Genomic DNA, 20,291 nt, shown 5'->3' with positions numbered 1-20,291 from the left:
GAAAGAGAGGCCCATTGGACTTGCAAACTTTATATGCCCCAATATAGGGGAATGCCAGGGCCAAAAGAATGGGAATGGGTGGGTAGGGAAGTGGGGGGTGGCAGTATGGGGGACTTTTGGGATTGCATTGGAAATGTCATTGAGGAAAATATGTAATAAAAAATATTAAAAATTAAAAAATAAATAAAATTGCTAAAAAGAGAAAAAAGGTTTATTTTGGTTCACAAATTTTGAAGTTGACAATCCATGCTAAGTTGATCTGTTATTGGCAGATGTATTTGCCTACTATATGGTAGCAATTACAAAAAAAAAAAAAAAAAGGAAGATGGGAGGAGGAGAAAATGGGAGACAGAAACTGGATCTATTTCCATGGGAATCAAGAATTCATTTTCAGTGACCAAAACTTTCTACCCTGTCACAGGTTTTCAAGGTCTACCATTGTGCCACTAACCATCACCTTAACAATATGTACAATGAACACATTGAATTACTCAGCATAATCTAACCATAATAAGAGCTAATTTGAAAAGTATAATAATAATAATAATACAATTAATAATAATCATAATTAATAACATAAGTACATTTACTTCTGATCTCGGAATGCAAATTTTTATATAATAGCATATTTAATGCTATTCTTTTTAATTCTCAAAAATGTGATTAAACAGTACCTCTGTATTATAAATGAGAAAATCATGTGTCTTAAGATCAACAACCAGTAAGAGTCAGAAGTAGGCATATTACTTAAATATTAGGCATACAATGGCTAGGGATCTTTTTTCTTTTCTTTTTCATTTTTAACTTGTATTAATTAGAAGTCTCAATGGTATTCTGTGTGATATTAAATATAAGTATCTAAACCAAGCACCTTTTTGCCCTATCCTCTTTGAAAACTTTAGTACTATTAAATATTCAGGTTGACTTTTTTTTCCGTGAAAACAGTTTTTAATTTTGTTGCTATTATATTGTTAATTAAAATAAACTCTCAAAAAGCAAATATGTACAAGATTTGAAAAAACAAAAATGCAATAGTTTAAAAGCTCACGATTATTACATATGCAACAAACACATTAAACATTTCTTATCTTCAGAAATGCAATAAATAGTTTAAAAGTCCACCATTATTACATGTGCAACAAACACATTAACTGTTTCTCATCTTCCCATACACCTAAGTCTTTCTAAAATATGGTTAGCTTTCATTCTTTAAGTAGAGTTGAATTGTAAAATACTCATCATGTTCTAATATAAAGCTCTCCAACATCTGTTTTTGGTATGAGAGAGAGAATACACGGTACATGTCTATTAGTGTCTTGCTTAATTAAATTCATGTAATATCTTCCAGGGTCACATATTTTGTTCTAAATTAAATAATTTAACTATTTTTCTATGACTGAGTAGTACTCAATGTCATACATGCATATGTTTATGTATTATTTATTGATTCTTCAATTGACTTTTATTTTAGTAATAGTGAATAATACTGTAAAAAATGTAGTCATGTTTCTCTTTGGTATGATGTTATATGAATCATATATATTTGGATGTGTATCAAAAATTAAATAGCTGCATCATATAATATACTTTGCTTCTCAAACACACAGCTACAGAATATATTCATGCACATATATGCACAAAATGTAGATTAAAAACCAGATTACTCATGTGAGAAAAAAAATTATGTTCTTTGTTTTTCTGACTCTAACTAATTTCATTTGGTATACTAATTTCCTGTGACATTTATTTTCCTATGAGGGTAATTAATTAGTTTTCTTTATTGTTTTATAAAATATTGTGAGTATATATCATATTTTCTCTATCCATTATGGATTAAGAGCATCTCTTCAATTTCAATGACAATGACTAATTAAATGAACAGGAAATTCCCTGGGTTGTAGATGGTTGGGCAAAGAACAGCAAGTTGGAATAAATGTGATTTTCTCTTAAAAAGAAATCAGGTACTAACAACCTATGCATACCTGGGTTTAATCAGGGGATACTTCACCATTGTGATTATTTGATTGCCGCATAGTGATGTCTATGTCTCTTCTGTCTTTCTCTAATAGTCACTTGAAGTCATCCACTGAGAAAGGCTTGATTGATTCTCATCTATTGAGAAATCCTACTGCCAGCTTTACAAAAGGTCAATTCTACTCCATTAATCACTAAATAGACATAATCACTTGTACTTTAAATTATAAAATTGCCTCCTCAGAATTCCCTTGCCTTCTGCATAACCTCTATTAATGCACTGCAAAAAATGAATACACTATTTGTATATCAGTTAGAGATGCAGAGGCCCATTGTTACATTATGAAAATTAGCCTTCTTCCCCCTTGAAATAAATTGCAGATTCTTGCAAATAATATAAAATGTGACTTCTGTTATATACGATAAGGGAAACATCTCCAATCATCCAAATTATTCAATAAGACAGACTTATTTTCGTCATTCATATTTTAATTTCTGTAATGCCAAACTCAGAGTTCATTAAAAATGTTAAGATACCATATCTTGAGTCCAGAATATTTTTATTGTGAAAATGTTTTTTTTCCTGCCTTGAGAATAGTTTTCTAATTAGAAAATACATACCATTAATACAAATCTATCACATTAGTCACACACTCTGATGAACTGCTAATTCATCTCAATCTCAGTTATAATCATTGAATTATCTTTCATCATCATAGAAGTGGCTATAGAGAGGATAAGAAAGAATAAAGATATGTCTAAGAATTGGGCTTTTCTTGGCTCACTGAGGCGCTGACAATCACAGTTCTCTAGCTGGTTTATAGTTAACCTGTTTTCTATTCTTCCCATAGCAGCCAACTGAGATTTGAGGTTGCTGCCTACCTCCTGCCACCCTAAGAACACTAAGATTTTGTCCAGTAACTGCCAAAATACTATTATTATAATATTCTGAAAACTTTGATCCTGTATGGAAAAATTGTAGGAGACTCATCTGTTCTCATTTAAATTTTCTTCATTAATTGAGGAAATGTTCATCATTTGAATAGCCTACTATTTATCTGACTGCAGACACTGAATAATACCAGTTGAGAATAACTGTCTGATATTGTCACAGAATCAGCAGTTTCCAGCTGCATATAGTTCATTAGCTTTCAAATTTTCTTTATTAGTCCAAAAGTAATTTACTCAACTATGTGGGGGTTGAATATCATCTGTTAAAACACACATCATTAACACTTCTTTTGCACTGTCACTGTGGAGTAGGGAAGCTGCACTATTAGAGACTTTCTTTGCTATGGAGAATTAACAGGAAATAAACAATCAAACTAGGAAGCTGTGGACATGATTGTAACCAGGCTAAAGAAAGGAATGTAGTGTCACCATCTGATAGAGTTGGGTCTTCGTCATGGTGGATAGCAAAGATCAGAACAGGAACACAGGTAGAATTGGCCAAGTATTTCCACACATTGAATAGAGTATGTCTTCCTGACTTTCCATCCCTTTTATTAGGATATTTATATGAGAAAACTGCTATTGTCAACTCCGCTCTAGAACCATCTATTTACGTATTGATCAATCATATATGTCAGGTCTTCATCCCTTGCCTAACTTTGGCATCATTTGCAAAATACATATGGTACAATCATGTTGCCCTAAGTTCTCTCTCTCTCTCTCTCTCTCTCTCTCTCTCTCTCTCTCTCTCTCTCTCTCTCTTTTTTTTCTGGAGAGAAGGCTTTGAGCATTTACTTTCTTAAAATCTCAGGCCTTAGTAAATATTTGGCTCTAGCAGTTCTTTTCTATGATTTCAAGCAGTAGAGAAGAGTCAAGTAATATTGGATTGATCCATCTTTCAAGGCTGCCACTAATGTTTGAAAATGAATCATTGAATAACTAATATGTTTGTATTATTGCAGAAAGTGAGGAACATCAGAGTCTCCTTTTTCTACATAGAATTTTCAACATAACTTTTCAACAGTATGAAACTAAATCTTTGTAATAAAATTATAAAACATGAAAAAGTTAATAAAAATATAATTTGAACAATGGAAAGAATACTTTTGACCTCTAGCCTTTTTAAAGGTAAAACATTAATGTGGAACTTTCCTCAAATTATTTCGCTGAGCTAAAAGACAGACCCTAACCCTAACCCTAACCCTAACCCCCTAACCCTAATCCTGCTAGATAAGGAGTCTAAATTGTCACTTAATGGCACTTTTGATCCTATTACTTTAAGGGATCTTTACAACTGTTGCTAGTGATCCAGAAAATGAAAGGAGTTTTCCTACATGCAGTCATTTTCTTACTGTTACTCAAAACCTTCTCTTTGTTCTTCCTATTCCCCAACTCAGTTCCATCTAGCTTTGAAATTCCAACCAGATCAAACTTCCACTCCTCTTGTTCCAGCTAATCCTCCCCCTCCTTATCACCCTGATTAGTGTGTTCATCCTCCTCTGCTCTCCTGACTTTATCAGCTTCCCCTACACCCTGGCCTTCAGCTTTCTCTTCTCACTGGCTTCTCAAAGCTCTTCCTATCCCTTATCACTCAAAGGCCACTCGAACCATCATATCACTCAATCTTATAGTCTGACTTTCCATGGTATATACATGGTTCTCTGTAACAATTTACTTCACAAGGAGTGCAGGCAAGTTTGGGAGACACTAGAGTACATGCAGACTAGAGTACATGTAGATAAACCAGAGAAACACAGCACACCTGGGTCTGAGGAGGTGCCTGCCTACAATTCCCAATGGAATTATAACAATCTAAGTTCCAATTTTATCTAGATTCCAGTTCAGAACCTGTCTCCTGGCTGGTGTCCTTCAGGCTCTTAAGCCATTAAATTATGAAAAACTCCAAGAGGTTATCCAGGACAAACAGGAAAAATTATTTCAAATTTTAGAGTGCCTTCCAAAGGCATTCTTACAATATCCTAATCTAGACCCTAAAAGCTCTGAAGATAAACAACTCCAGATAACCTATTTCTTTTCTCAAAGCTACCTTGATATTAGAATCAAGCATAAATGCTTGAAAAGAGGATCTCTGTGATGGCTTGTATATCCTTGGGCCAAGGAGTGCCACTATTAGGTGGTGTGGACCTGTTGGAGTAGATGTGTGCTTTAATACCCTAGCTCTGGCTGTCTAGAAGTCAGTACTCTGCTAGCTGCCTTCAGAGTAAGATGTAGAACTCTCAGATCCTCCTGTGCCTTGCCTGCCTGGATGCTGCCATGTTCTCACCTTGATGATAATGGAGTGAACCTCTGAACCTGTAAGACAGTCCCAATTTAATGTTGTCCTTTATAAGATTTTCCTTGGTCATAGTATATGTTCACAGCAGTAAAATCCTAACTAGAACAGAAGTTTTACCATGGAATGAGGGTACTGCTGTTATAGGCCTGTGATAAGAAATTAGTAGTGATTACGAAGAGACCATCACTCTGGTGAAATATTCTAGGAAGTGTTTTCTGAGATCAATAAGAAACTGTGTTCCAGCTGGGCAGTGGTGGCTCATGCCTTTAATCCCAGCACTTGGGAGGCAGAGGCAGGTGGATTTCTGAATTAGCGGTCAGCCTGGTTTACAGAGTGAGTTCCAGGACAGCCAGAGCTACACAGTAAAACCTTGTCTTGAAAAACAAAAACAAAAACAAAAACAAAACAAACAAACGAAAGAAAGAAAGAAAGAAAGAAAGAAAGAAAGAAAGAAAGAAAGAAAGAAAGAAAGAAAGAAAGAAAGAAAGAAATTGTGTTCCAGAGATAGCCAAGATTGTACTTCATATTGTACTATGTAATGTGTAAGTTTCACACAGGTTGTACTGGTTTTGAAGGCATGAAAAGGTCATGAAGAGTAGCTGAAGCTAGGCTCTAAGAGAGGAATGGAAGGTCATTGGTGAAAGTGCAGCCTCAGTAGCAGTTTATGTCCCAGGACTGAAGGAGTCATGCAAAGGAGTTGGCTTGACAAAGGAGTTGAGAGCCTATTTGAGGCTATTGGTAAAGCCTGGTTCCATCAGATCCCAGCATATTGGAGATGCCAGTCCCATGGGATGATCACCAAGAATAGGAGTGGCAATGGAGTGCATCAACTTGAACTTAAAGTGCTACAGAGGGCAGAGCTGGGTGAGGCCCTTTGGAGGAGCCCAGAAGATCATGTATAGACCCCAGACAGTGAAACATAAAATCATAAAATTGAAGCTCCTTTGGAGACCCCAAGATGCCAGAGCTGTGAGCTATCTGATGAGAAATGGGAGTGAAACCAGCCCAGGAAAAGAAGTTTGTAGCTGTCAACAAAGATGGAAAAGGAGTTGGAGATCTGAAGACTGCTTTGGCATCTGTCATGAAGATGCAAAGTTTGGAGTTTGCCCAGCTGGTTTCCTGTTTTGCTTTGGGGATTACAGTTAAATAATTGGATCAGTCTTAGAAGAGACCTTGAACTTTGGACTTTTATAATTGTTGAGACTGCTATAGACTGTGGAAAGTCTGGAAGTTGGAGTAAATGTATTTTGCATTATCCTAAGATTAGATATGGCCCCCATATACTCACATGTTTGACCAAGTCTTTGGGGGCCAGGGAATGGAATGTTATGGTATGTATATGCTTGGGCCAAGGAGTAACACTATTAAGAGGTGTGGCCCTGTTGGAGTAGATGTGTCACTGTAGGTGTGTGCTTTAATACCCTTAATTCTGCAGTGGTTCCTCTCTAGTCTGTTATATCCTTATATTCTTACATCCTTCTTTCCATTATTCTCACAGGGACTTCTCATTTCTCAGTCTTATATCTTAAGGACACATTCTCCTCTATCCCTTTAAGATTCCCAGTCACAAAATATCTTTGTCTTTACCTAAACTGACCCTGACACCAACTTCTCTATTCAACTTACCTGGACAGTTTATCTCAGGGATACTGGGACAGCACCATACCTATTTGGCCAGGTCCCAGCTTCTGACCAACTCTCTTTGACTCTCCATAAATCTAAGATTATTCAGTGTGTCTATGATATTCTCCTCTGCAATCCTTCTCTAGAAATTAGTCGAAGTAACACCTCTGCTCTTTTAAATTTTCTGTCTAGCTGAGGCTGTGGGAGGGTCTCACCTTCCAAAGTCCAATTGTTCACTTCTCACATTACCTACTTGGGACTAACAATTACTTCATTGCCTTATACAAAAACAGCTAGTTGAGTCTATATTAGTCCCCTTTATGAAAGAGGAAATTTTATCTTTCCTAGGAATAGATGTTTTTTGTTGTCATAGTTGGTTTTATTTTTGTTTTTTTTTTTTGTTTGTTTTTTCATTCCTAGGTTCCTTTCTTTTCTCTCCTTTTTTCTCCCCTAATATGAAGCAGCCTTAGGCCCTACCCAGGAATCTCTAGTCTCAACCCTATTACTAAGCACATTCAAAGGCTCCAAGAAGACCCTTTTCAGGCCCCAGCCTTACATCTCCTGTACCTAACCCATCCCTTCTCCTTTAATGTAACATAAAAGGAGGTATATCCCTCAGACCTAGTTGATCACCAGGACCTTCTTTTGCACCTTTAGCATACTTGTCCAAATTAGATCTGATCATCCAAGGATGGGCTGTTGCATTTGTGCTGTAGTGGCTGCTGAGATCCTTTGAGATTTGAGGGGAAAAACCCTAACATTTAGGTCATTTATCATCATATTCCCCTCTCCTAACCTGCTCCTGCTCTTAACTTACAAAGGCTTATAAACTCTACCTCCATCTAGGGATCTTTCCCATTAGGTAGCACTAATAGAAGACCCTACACTTACTCTCCCATTATGTTCACCTCTCACTCTCTCAAATTTTGTGCCTTGATTAAATGCTGACCAGTTCCAATCTCATTCCTGCACTGACGTCTTAGAGAAAGAATTGCCCCATTCCTTGCACATACAGAAGGGCACATTGCCTCAAGTCATCTACACCTACAGATGGCAGCTCCCTCCAAATAAAGAAACAAAGAGTTGGCTAGGCGATTGTGTCAGAAACAGAGGTGGTAGAGGCACAGACCCTCCCTCATCACACCACTAACCAAGAGGCTCTTACCCATTCATTTCTGTTAGCACAGAGTCAATACATAAATATGTATAGAGACTCTAAATATGCCTTCTCCATGCTGCAGTCTGGATATAGTACATGCTACTTACCAGAAAGGAAGTATTGATAACTACTCTTAACCAAATTATGGCCATGCTAACTACCTCCCATCTCCCCACAGCTATTGAATGTGTCCATTGCTGGTCCCACCAGACAGATGACTCTATTATGTCTCAGAGATACAGCCAGAATGATAAAACTGTGACCCTTGGTGGACTAACTTCATTTCACCCACTACATGATATTCTCATACTACGACTCCTTGATACCCAACAAACTGTCAGGTCTTTGATCCTAAGAGCCAAGCTTTATCTTACATTGTTAAACTCCACCTACAGACTACTACTCCCAAGAATTTGTGTTTCTTAAAATGTATCACTGCCCCTTACAAAATCTGTCAGATGTCAGACTCTAACTCCAGTTATCCTAGCCCCTGTTTTCCCATACAGCACTCTCCTCTTTCTGCTTTACTTACTCACTTCCTTACACTGTCATCTTTGCTCCCTCCCATGGGGCTTTACTATATTCACACACTGTGTACTGTCCACTCCCTATAACACTCGTGACTAGGTCCTTCTCTCCCCTTCAGACTGTTACTCCTCACCAGTATCCATCAAGGTAATTCTTGAGATCAGTACAGCTGCTAAGCTTGAGGGACAGTCTCATTCCATTCACCTGTCTTACTTCAAGTCTACTACACCTCCACCCCAAATTATCTAGTCTTCTTACACATTGATCCCAAGAAAATGCTGCTCCCATAATCTTCAGAGGACATTGGGACCAACCACTTTGTCCTCAATTCCAGAAGAGAAAGGCTCCACTTCAGCAGCTGTGCTCTACCCTACTGGATTAGATATGGATTTTTACTCCTCCCACTGCTGTTTCTTCTGTCCAGGAATAGAAGATTTGTATAGAGATGTATAAAGATTTGAATGTATAAAAATTTGAAGTTCAAAAACTCTCTTGTGATAAACAGTCCCTCTATATAGGGTCAGATAATTGCTCTATATCCAGATGCAAGGAGATGATCGGATTTTTATTAACCCTATATTCATTATTCCTTCTAAATATTATGTTATTTTTTGGTTTATTTCCCTTTTGACCAGTCAAAAAATTATTTTAAGGAATTGCCAAGCAGATGTCGGGGCAGCCCATATTGGTGTTGAAGATTACATATGTTAACATAACAGAACAATCATCTCTTCTATCAAGGTCATATGACTCTTTTCTATATCTATGACCCATGGAATCCCAGGTAGGAAATAGGGGCTGTTGGTAAACTCTGCTGTTCTAACAACCCAGGACTCTCAGTAAGCACAATTTATATCAAAGAAAAATATGTCCCAATTATCCAACCCCTGCAGATAAGAGAAATAGAAGTAATTAAACACTCCTGTAAGATAATTTCTTCTTTGATATCCCATATTTTAAATAGTACTAACTTCTCATTTTGCCTTTTGCCCTAGACTCTGATCTATGCTTATCAGTTCATTAACATCACACAACCTGACCGCTATGTACACCAAATTGAAAATGTACCTGGACAGCCAATACCCCTATCCCCAACTCACTATCACTTCTCTTTTAATTCTTCTCTTTATGGTAAGATAAAGAGAGGAATGTTAGATCAGGCACATCCACAGACAGCTGAATAGGACTTTGTGATAGTGTTGATAATCAGGAATATTCCTAGCCAGCTCCCAGGGACCCATAACACCAAGACGTGTTATCAATAGTTGCCCAGAGATAACACATTACTGTCCTTGTTGCCTGTCCTCTTGCACAGTTGGTATACCCCCCCACAAAGACACATTTTCCCTTCTCATATCTCTTCCTTCTCTTCCTTCTCCTAGATGCAGCTTCTGTACCCCCTTTCCCTTAATAAACCTCCCATGTGATACTATTGCACCTTGTGATTTTGCTGGAACCCACTGCCTAATTCTACCACTAAATCATGCAATGTCTCTCTCAGCTTGCATTAGGTCTTCCACATGAAGGAGGTAATCCTCTGAGAACATGTTATACTCTTAAGAATTTTGTTGTTCCTGTTGAAAAATATCACAGAACTCACCACCATCTCTGCCAGCTTTTTTACCAGAATGCACACATTTTTTTTTGTTTTGTAATGATAATTCCTAAATCATAGTAAAATTCTTAGCCATGAATGATATTTATTTCTTCTTTGTCAAACATTTAAATCTGTGGAAGGTAGCCTGATAGTAAGACAAAGAAGAAGAGACAGGGAGTGTATACGTTTCTCCTTTACTTACTGTTTAAAGGGGAAATAGGATTTTTAATGTTCATAGCTTAGTTTTTAAATCTGTGATTTATACAACTAAAAAATGGCAAATAGAAAAATTTCACAGTCTCTATACAGACAGTGAAAGGAAATAAAACTTGAGACCTGTGATTCATGTAATGTATGTCAAATAGCCCAAAGAGTTGTTTGTGAGCTTTGAAACCTGGGGCTGAGAACATAGCAGAACAGACCAGGACATGCTCGGGCAGGCCCATCGCCTCCCTATCTCTCACCCCTCTGACCTAAGTTAAATGTTAACAGGCTGCTGATGTTTAAATGGACCAATCATGTGAAACCGTGCCAATTCCTCCCCCAGCCCCACTCCTTTTCTATAAAAACCCCTAGCTTCCAAGCCTCGTGGTTGAATCCACTGTCTCCTGTGTGAAATACGTTTCGACCCAGAGCTCCACCATTAAAATACCTCTTGTTGTTACATCAAGGTGTTGTGTTCTATTCGTGATTCTTGGGTGCACGCTGAGTCGGAGTTGAGTGGGGGGGTTTCCCGACTAGGTTCTTTCAACAGCACTGAGATGTTTGTTTTATTCTTCTCTGTGGGGATATGGTATGCTTTTTGATTCCCTGACCCCATTTAATCAGTAACATCTACCCTATTTAAAATGTGCTCTGTGGAGGATCCTGTAAGCAAATACTTATTTAAGGAGTAGATACTGAACATTTTTAGAGATGGTCTATCAGGACATTTTCTACGTTGGAATAAAACAGGTCTGAATAGAGAAAGGAGAAAGTCATTCTGGAGGATAGATGCTTTTCTCTCTTCCCTCAAATATTTTTAATTCCTCTATAAAAGACACTAGGGGATGCCACACACACACTCCAATGAAGTCCGATTGACAGGCTGAGAAGCCTAAAAGCCACTCAAGAGGCAGAGAGTTTCACAGAAACTCACCTCATGGAGCTTTGGCGGTCTCATTAACCCATATACTCATACCCTATTCTCACATTAGTCTGGTGTATGGAAAAATTCTGTTGTAGTTAAGTCTCCCCATTGTTCCAAGGTCCCAGAAGCCTGCGAGCTTAGAATCCTGTAAGAATGCAGTAAGGAAGTTAATCTATTCAGTAACTTATTAAGCATAACAAAAGATGGAGCCAGTAGCTCAGAGCTGGTCTACTAAGGACAGTAGCAATTCTCACCCAAACATGGGAATAATAGAGCCAGGGAATCCCACTGAGATAGAAATCTTCAGTATAGGATACATTACATATCAGAAGCAAGTTGGTGAATTCTCCTGACAAATGGAGATCCTCCAGATACTTAAAAGTTACACTCATATAAGAATTTAGCAAGGACTAAGAGATAGGGGGGGGGGGGTTGTGATATTGCATTATTCATGAGGCCTGCCAAGAGCAGAACCCCCTGGTGCTAGCCTTCACAAGGTTCAAAGGTATAGCACTAGAGTGTGAAACCCTGTCACTAAGCTGACCCTAGGCAGGACTGCTTTATCTTTACTGTAAACACTTAACCTGGTTCCTGTAAATCCTTTTGAAGTCATTCCTTTGTTTTGTACCTGGTAACTTCAATGTACCTTGCTGCTGTGACTTCCGACCCCTTGTATTTCTGTACTATATAACACTGGGCTTCACTTTGTGACAATACATTCAGATTCTACACAATCTCGAGTGTTGGTTTGTCTGTCATCCACTGATGCTTTGCCCACCTGCCCCAGAGACTCGTTCCATGAAGACAAAGGGACCCAAGAGGGTCTGCTGCAAGGGGACACTTTTCTAGAGGATACTTTTATTTAAGAAAAACTACATACCAGACCCCTTTTTCCTTAGCAAAGTGAATGAATTTCCTTTATTAAGTAACATTGAAAAACAAAGGACGTATAGCAGAAATTAAATAAGGGAATTCAAGAAAGTAACATGTCATCACCCCACATCTGTCAGTCTGTTTCCCTCATCCTTTGTAATTTCCCACTTTACTGTGGCAGCATTACAGAAAGACTGGGTTTGAATATAGGTATTCTCTACCACTGTCTGCTGTTTGTGCTGGCATAGGAACCCTGGAATAAAATGCACATGGACCACTGTAGCACATAATTTTCAAAGAACCTATGCTTGTCCTGGGTAGGTGCCAACATCTGAGGCTTCTGTCTATTCTTTTCCCCATGCAACAGTCTGAGACCCTGACTGCTACTTGACTATCTGGATGGCTTTGCTAAGCTGCCTGGCAGGTGTCCCTTCTTCAAATGCCTGAAACCACTGCTCACATTCAACCAATCATCTACTTCCCCCAAGTCTTGGCTCTGCCAATGCCATGGCTGCCACGTGGCTGTCGCCTCCCACTTGTCCACCTGAATAGTCAAGAATGGAAAACACCACACAAGCTTAGTTTTAAAATTAGCCAGAATGACACAGCTGCAGGGCATAGAATCTATTGTCCTAAACTCATCATCTATTCTATGTTGGAAATTCTCCTGGAAGCTGCCACTGGTTCTGACAATTCCTCGGCCTATGTCCTGCACAACCTCTTGCTCTCCACCATGACAAAGGGTCATTCTTTTTACTCATGTCTGCTCTTCCTCTCTCAGACCCGGAATTATCTGCCTTCTTGTCTTCACCTAGTGATTGGCTTCTTGTCATCTTTATTAACCAATCAAACAATTAGGGGAAATCCCCCTACACTTTTATGTACGAAAACCAAACCAAACCAAACCAAACCAAACCAAACCAAACCAAACCAAACCAAACCAAACCAAACCAAACCAAACCAAACCAAAAACTCTTCTCCAAGACATAATTGAAAAACAAATATCATGACAAGTAAATTGCATAGTATGAGGTACAAATGACATCCAGCCTATCAATTTGTCAATTTGGATAAAGCACTCTACCATCTAAGTTAAAATATTTACAATTCTACACCTGAATTATGTTCTGATTTTAGCTTGTATACTATCTCCATCCTTTCAAACATATATTATCTCTCTCAATGCTAAGCAGCTTGAGTTGGTTAAGAAACTATTATCATTCTTCAACCGTGCCAGAAATCAGAGAGCCACTTAAATATTACCTTAAAATATATCAATAACTTACATAGCTTCCAAAACTAAAATAAACTGCAGAGACAGATGCCTACCTACACAGTCCCCTATTTCCTCAAAACCTTGGAGCATCTGTCTTTGGGTTTTGGACCCAGAATCCACTGTCTGACAGACATTTGCAAAGAATTATTTAAGGCCTTATTTATGACCAATTATATGGTTAATTTTGGAGAAAGATCCATGAGGTGTTGAGAAGTAGGTATATTCTTTAGTGTTTGGTCAAATATGGTATAGATGTCTGTTAGGTCGATTTGATTCATAATACCTTTTAGATTCATTATTTCTCATTTAGTTTTATCTGGAGATCCTGTCAATTGGTAAGAGTTGGGTGTTTAAGTCTCTCCTTATTTATGTGTGTGATTGGATGTACAACTAAAGCTTTAGCCATGTTTCTTTTACAAACATGGTTTTCCTTGTGCTTGCGGCATAGATGTTTGGAATTGAGGTATAATCTTGGTATATATTTTCTTCAGTGAGTATGATGTGTTCTTCTCTGTCTCTTCTGATTAATTTTGGTTGAAAGTCCATTTTATTCGACATCAGAATGGCCATGCAAGCTTGGTTCTTGGGTCAGGTGGCTTGGAATTTTTTTTTCAGTTCCATATGTTGAGGTAATGCTGATCTTTATTGCTTAGGTGTATTCCTTTTTTGCAGCAAAATGATGGATCCTATTTTTGCATCTATTCTGTTAGACTATGTCTTCTCATTGGAGAATGTAGACCATTGATGTTGAAAGATATTAATAACCAATGATTGTTATTTCCTGTTATTTTGATGTTTTTTTGTTGTTGTTAATGGTTGTGGTGTATGTGTGTGTGTGCGTGTGTTCTTTCCTTGCTTTTGCCTGTATGGAATTACATATTTTCTGTGTTATCTTGAATGTGGTTATCTTTCTTCAGTTAAAGTGTTCTTTCTAGTATTTTCTGTAGGGCTAGATTTATGGAAGATATTGTTTGAATTTGAATTTGTTTTAAAATATCTTGCTTTCTCTATCTATGGTTATTGAGAGTTTTGTTGGGCAGAATAGTCTACCTTGACAACTGTAGCTTTTTAGAAGTTGCAAGACATCTGCTAAAGCCCTGCTGGTTTTTAGTGTCTCTATTGACAAGTCAGAGATAAGTCTGCCTTTCCATGTCACATGGCCCCTTTTCCTTGCAGTATTTATTATTTATTCATTTATTTATTTTGGTTTTTCAAGATAGGGTTTCTCTGTGTAGACCTGGCTATACTGGAACTCACTCTGTAGACCAGCCTAGGCTCAAACTCAGAAATCTGCCTGCCTCTGTCTCCCAAGTGCTGGGATTAAAGGCATGCACCAACACTGGTAGGCTTCCTTGCTGTTTTTAGTATTCTTTTCTTTTGTTTTTGTAGATAGTATACTTTGATTATTATTTGGTGGGATGGTTTACTTTTCCGGTCCAGTTTAATTAGTGTTCAATAGCTTCATGTATGCATATTAGGATTTCTTTCTTTAGGTTGGGAACACCTTTTATGATTTTGTTGCAATAATTTCTGGCCCTTGGACCTTGGATTCTTCACCTTCCTCTATTCTTAGTATTCTTAAGCTAGGTCATTTTAATTGTATCCAAGATTTCCTGGATGTTTTGTGGCAGGAATTTTTCAGCTTTACACTTTTCTGTGATATATCAATTTCTTCTATTGTGTCTTCCTGTGCCTGAGATTCTTTCTCTTATTTCCTGTATTCTGTGAGTGCTTGCACTTGTTGTTCCTGATATCTTTCCTAGGTTTTCCACTTCTAGGATTTCCTCAGTTTGTTTTATCTCTACTGTTTTTATTTAATCCTACAGGTTTTGCCCAACTTTATTTACTTCTTTCATCCATTTAATTGTATTTTCCTTTAAGTCTTAAGGGATTTGTTTGATTTATCATTATAGACTCCAGTCTGTTTGATTGTGCTTTTCAACATATGACAATGCATCAATATATTCCACTATATAAACAAACAGAAAGACAAAAAATGTGATTATCACGTTAGATGCTGAGAAAATCCAAAATCTGTCAATGTTAAAAGTTTTGGAGAAATCAGACATTCAAAGTGCTTAAATAAATATAATAAAGACAATATACTGCAAACCAATACCCAATATCAAACTAAATGGAGAGTAACAAGGCAATCCCACTAAAAATCAGATATGATACTATGTGTCCACCCTCTTCCTATCTACTCAATATAGTAGTTGAAGTCCTAGGTAGAACAAAAGACAAGAAAAGGTGATCAAGGAAATAAAAAGCATACAGGTCTCACACTACTCAAGGATGATATGATAGTATCCATAAAAATTCCCCAAAATTCTTCTATAGAACTATTGGTGTTAAATAATGTCACCAATGTGACAGGTCATAAAATTAACTCAATCACTCTTCTTTATAAAAGGGATAAAAAGGAAGAGAAAGAAATTAAAGAAGCAGCACTTCACAATAACCTTAGATAATATTTAATATCTTAGAGTAACTCTAACCAAGCAAGTAAAAGATATTTAAGACAAGGCCTTTAAATTCCTGAAGAAAAAAAATTGAAGAAGACATCAGAAGATAGAAGGATCTCCTATGCTCTTGGATTGGTAGCATTAACATAGTTAAAATGGCCATTTTGCTAAAAGTACTCTACAAAGTAATGTAATTTCCATCAAATTTCAAAGCAATATTTAAAAAACCTTGAAAGAACACTTCTCAACTTTATATGGAATAGCAAACAAACAAACAAACAAACAAAATACAAGGTAGTCAATACAGTCCTGAATCATAATAGACCATCAGGAGGAATTATCACCCTTGACCTCAAGATTTATTATAGAGAAAAAGTGATTAAAAAAAAAAAAACCTCTACATGTTATTGGTACTGACACAGACAGGTTGATAAATGGAAAAGAGAAAAGAGTGTAAAACCCAGAAATATACCACATACCTATGGACACTTCATTTTCCACAAAGAATCCAAAAGCATATAATGGAAAAAAGGAAAGTATCTTCAATAAATAGTGCTGGTATAACTAGATGTCTAAAAGTAGAAAATGCAAATAGATCCATGTTTCTTATCATGTGCAATACACATGTTCAGGGAGATTAAGGACCTCAACATGAATTTTGATGAGCTAAAAGTGGTAGAACTGAAAATGAGAAATAGCCTCAATTGCATTTGTACAAGAGACAATTTCTTGACCAAAAAACGAATGCCCCAGACACTGAGATCAACAACTGATGAATGGGTCTTATGAAACTGAAAAGTTTCTGTAGGAGAAAGGACACTGTCAACAAGATAAAAACAACGGAGTAGATATTGGGAAAATATCTTTACTAACCTACAAATGACAAGCGGGCTAATATCCAAAATATATAAAGAACTCAAGAAGTTAAGCTCCAACAAACCAAGTAAACCAATTAAAAATGCAGTTCCCACTGTCTTAGAGGAATCTCCTTTCTCTTACCATCTCTCCTCTACCTCCAGCATATTCCTAAACCATACAGGATTTGTCTTCTGTTACCTCACCCATGTTCTATGCTCTATGAGCCCTTGGGTCCAAGGCAAGATGCCAGCACCCAGTCATCACAGGACATCCATTGTCCTGTAACCTCTTTACTCACTTTCATCAGACCTAGGACTTCTGAACCATACAGAACTGCAGCTCTAGAAGTATACAGCCCAAGGATATCCATCAGAGGGCTGCCACACCAGGACCAATGATGGTCATCTTTCTCGTAATAAGTACTACAGCAAGAACATCCAGGGACTAATAGCATTTAGATGGCTAGTATTGTGGCCGGCCAGCAGCTTGCAAAGAACAGTTCAACTGAGATGCCAACTCGAGCTGAAAGAGAGGAACTAGACGGGGCGAAAGAAGAAACGGAGCCAAGACAATGGTCACTCTGATCAAAGCTCAATTTTACTTGTTCTGACACTCAGTTATAAAGGAAGGGGGAGGGGACCCGATTCCCGCCAAATAACTCGGGGTCCAGTAGCAGGATGAGCACGTATGTGGCTCCAAACAGCAAAGCAGCACGGTCCAGCAGTGGGCGTGGCAGAACGAAAGAGCAGAAAACTCCACCCCTGAGCAAGTAGGTTCCAGGTTGGGGGAGGGGAGACTATAGGCTAGAAAATATTGAAAGAACACAATCAACAAAAGCCAGGGCTATATGATATCTACAAACACAGTTATTCCACTACAGCAAGCTGTGGAGATATAACACAACTGAAACAGAAGAAAAAGTCCTTAAATACAAACTTATAAGGATGATAAAGACCTTTAAAGAGAAAATGAATGAACTCCTTAAGTTAGTCCTGGGATGGGGACTAATTGATCGTGGTGAATGAGATTTTTTAATGTGTTCTTGGATTTGATTTGCAAGAATTTTAATATTGATCTTCATAAGTGAAATTGGTCTGAAATTCTTCTTTGTTGATTCATTGTGTTGATAAGGTACCAGGATAATTGTGGTCTTCTAGAACAAAATTGGTAATTTTCTTTCAATCCTATTTTGTGGAATGCTTTTCAGAGTATTGGTCATAGCTCTTCTTTGAAAGTATGGTAGAATTCTGCCCTAAATCCACCTGACTTTGAGCTTTTTAGGTTGGGAGACTTTTGATGATTGTTAATATTTCCTTAGGGGTTAGTTTACTTGAACTCGATTTAACTTTGGGAAGTGATATCTCACTAGAAATTCATCTACTTCATTCATATTTTCCAGTTTTGTGGAGTACAGGCTTTTAAAGTAAAAAAAACATTTTTTTTTATTATTCAATTTCTGTTTTATGTCTTCCATTCTATTTTGAATTTTCTTCTAATTTGGATACTGTTTCTGTGTCTTTTAGTTAGTTTAAATAAGGATTTGTCTGTATTGCTGGTTTTCTCAAAAATAGCTTTGTTGATTTTTTTTTTGTATTATTCTCTTTCTAATTGACTGATTTCAGCCATGAATTTGACTATTTCCTAATATCTACTCATCTTTGGTGAGTTTGCTTTTTGTTCTAGAGCTTTCATCTGTGCTGTTAAGTTGCTAGTGTGAGATCTCTCCTTTGTTTTTTTTTTTTTTTATGAAGGCACTTACTTTTATGCATTTTCCTCTTAGTATGGCACTAATTATGTATCACAAGTTTGGTTACATTGTGCATTCATTTTCATTGAATTCTAGAATATCATTAATTTCTCTATTTCATCTATGACTTAGTTATTATTTGGTAGAGAGTTGTTCAGTTTCCTGTGGGTCTGTGTATTTTTCTTGTTATTATTATAGTCCAGCCTTAATCTATGATGAACTGATAGAATGCAATGGGTTATTTATATCTTCTGTTACCAATGAGGTTCACTTTCTACCTGAGTATATGGTCAATTTTGGAGAAGATTCTATGAGTTGCTAAGAAGAAGATATATTGTTTTGTTTGGTTGAGAAAGATTCTGTAGATATCAGTGAGGAATGACTGTTTCCATATATCCCCAACAATGTTTGTGTTTATTTGTATTCATGATCATGGACATTCTTAATGGAGTAAGTAGAATCCTTTCAATCACTGTAGTCTGTGTTTCTTAAATAATCACGATCTTTGAATATGTTTGAATGTGTTTGCTAGACACTTGTATTTCTCCTTGAGAGAACTTTATGTTTTCCTCTGTAGCATATTTTTAAATGGTTTCTTTACTCACATTTAAGTTTTTGAATATTTTCATATGTTCTAGATAGTAATACTCTGTTGGGTAATTGCTAGTAAAGATTGACAATAAATATATAGGGTTTCTTTTCATTGATTAAATTTTTTTCATGACTGAGGATATTATATGCCCCTGTGGGTATCTATTGTTATTGCTTTAATAAATGTTCATGCTGAAAAACTTCATTCTTATTTAAAGGTGATGGTAACAGATGTAAGTTCCTTGAAATGTTTTAGTTTTGTGGAGAAAATAAATACCGTTCATATATTTCTATGTAACTATAAAACACCCTTGTATGATTTCTGTCTAGTGTTAGCATAGCAACTCACAATTTGTTTATTTATTTATTTAATTTTTTATTATTGGGTATTTATTTAATTTACATTTCCAATGCTATCCCAAAAGTCCCCCAAAACCTCCCACACACACTCCCCCACCCAACCTCTCCCACCTCTTGGCCCTTGGTTTCCACTGTACTGAGGCATATAATGTCTGCATGACCAATGGGCCTCTCTTTCTACTGATGGCCGTCCAGGCCATTTTATGATACATATGCAGCTAGAGACATGAGGTCTGGGGGGGGGGTACTGGTTAGTTCATATTGTTGTTCCACCTATAGGATTGCAGATCTCCCCAGCTCTCTGGGTACTTCCTCCAGCTCCTCCATTGGCGGCCTGGTGGTCCATCCAATAGCTGACTGTGAGCAACCACTTCTGTGTTTGTTAGGCCCCGGGATAGTCTTACAATAGACAGCTATATCAGGTTCCTTTCAGCAAAATCTTGTTGGTATATGCAGTGGTGTCAGCGTTTGGAGGCTGATTATGGGATGGATCACTGGGTATGGCAGTCTCTAGATAGTCCATCCTTTCCTCTCAGCTCCAAACTCTGTCTCTGTAGCTCCTTACATGGGTGCATTGCTCCCAATTCCAAGAAGGGGCAAAGTATCCACACCTGTGTCTTCGTTCTTCTTGAGTTTCATAAATTGTATCTTTTATCTTGGGTATTCTAAGTTTCTCGGCTAATATCCACTTATCAGTGAGTACATATTGTGTGAGTTCCTTTGTGATTGGGTTACCTCACTCAGGATAATGCCCTCCAGGTCCATCAATTTGCCTAGGAATTTCATAAATTCATTCTTTTTAATAGCTGAGTAGTACTCCATTGTGTAAATGTACCACATTTTCTGTATCCATTCCTCTGTTGA

This window comes from Mus caroli, chromosome 17 (assembly GCF_900094665.2).
Source record: "Mus caroli chromosome 17, CAROLI_EIJ_v1.1, whole genome shotgun sequence".
Lineage (NCBI taxonomy): Eukaryota > Metazoa > Chordata > Mammalia > Rodentia > Muridae > Mus > Mus caroli.
This window is presented reverse-complemented; position numbering follows the sequence as displayed.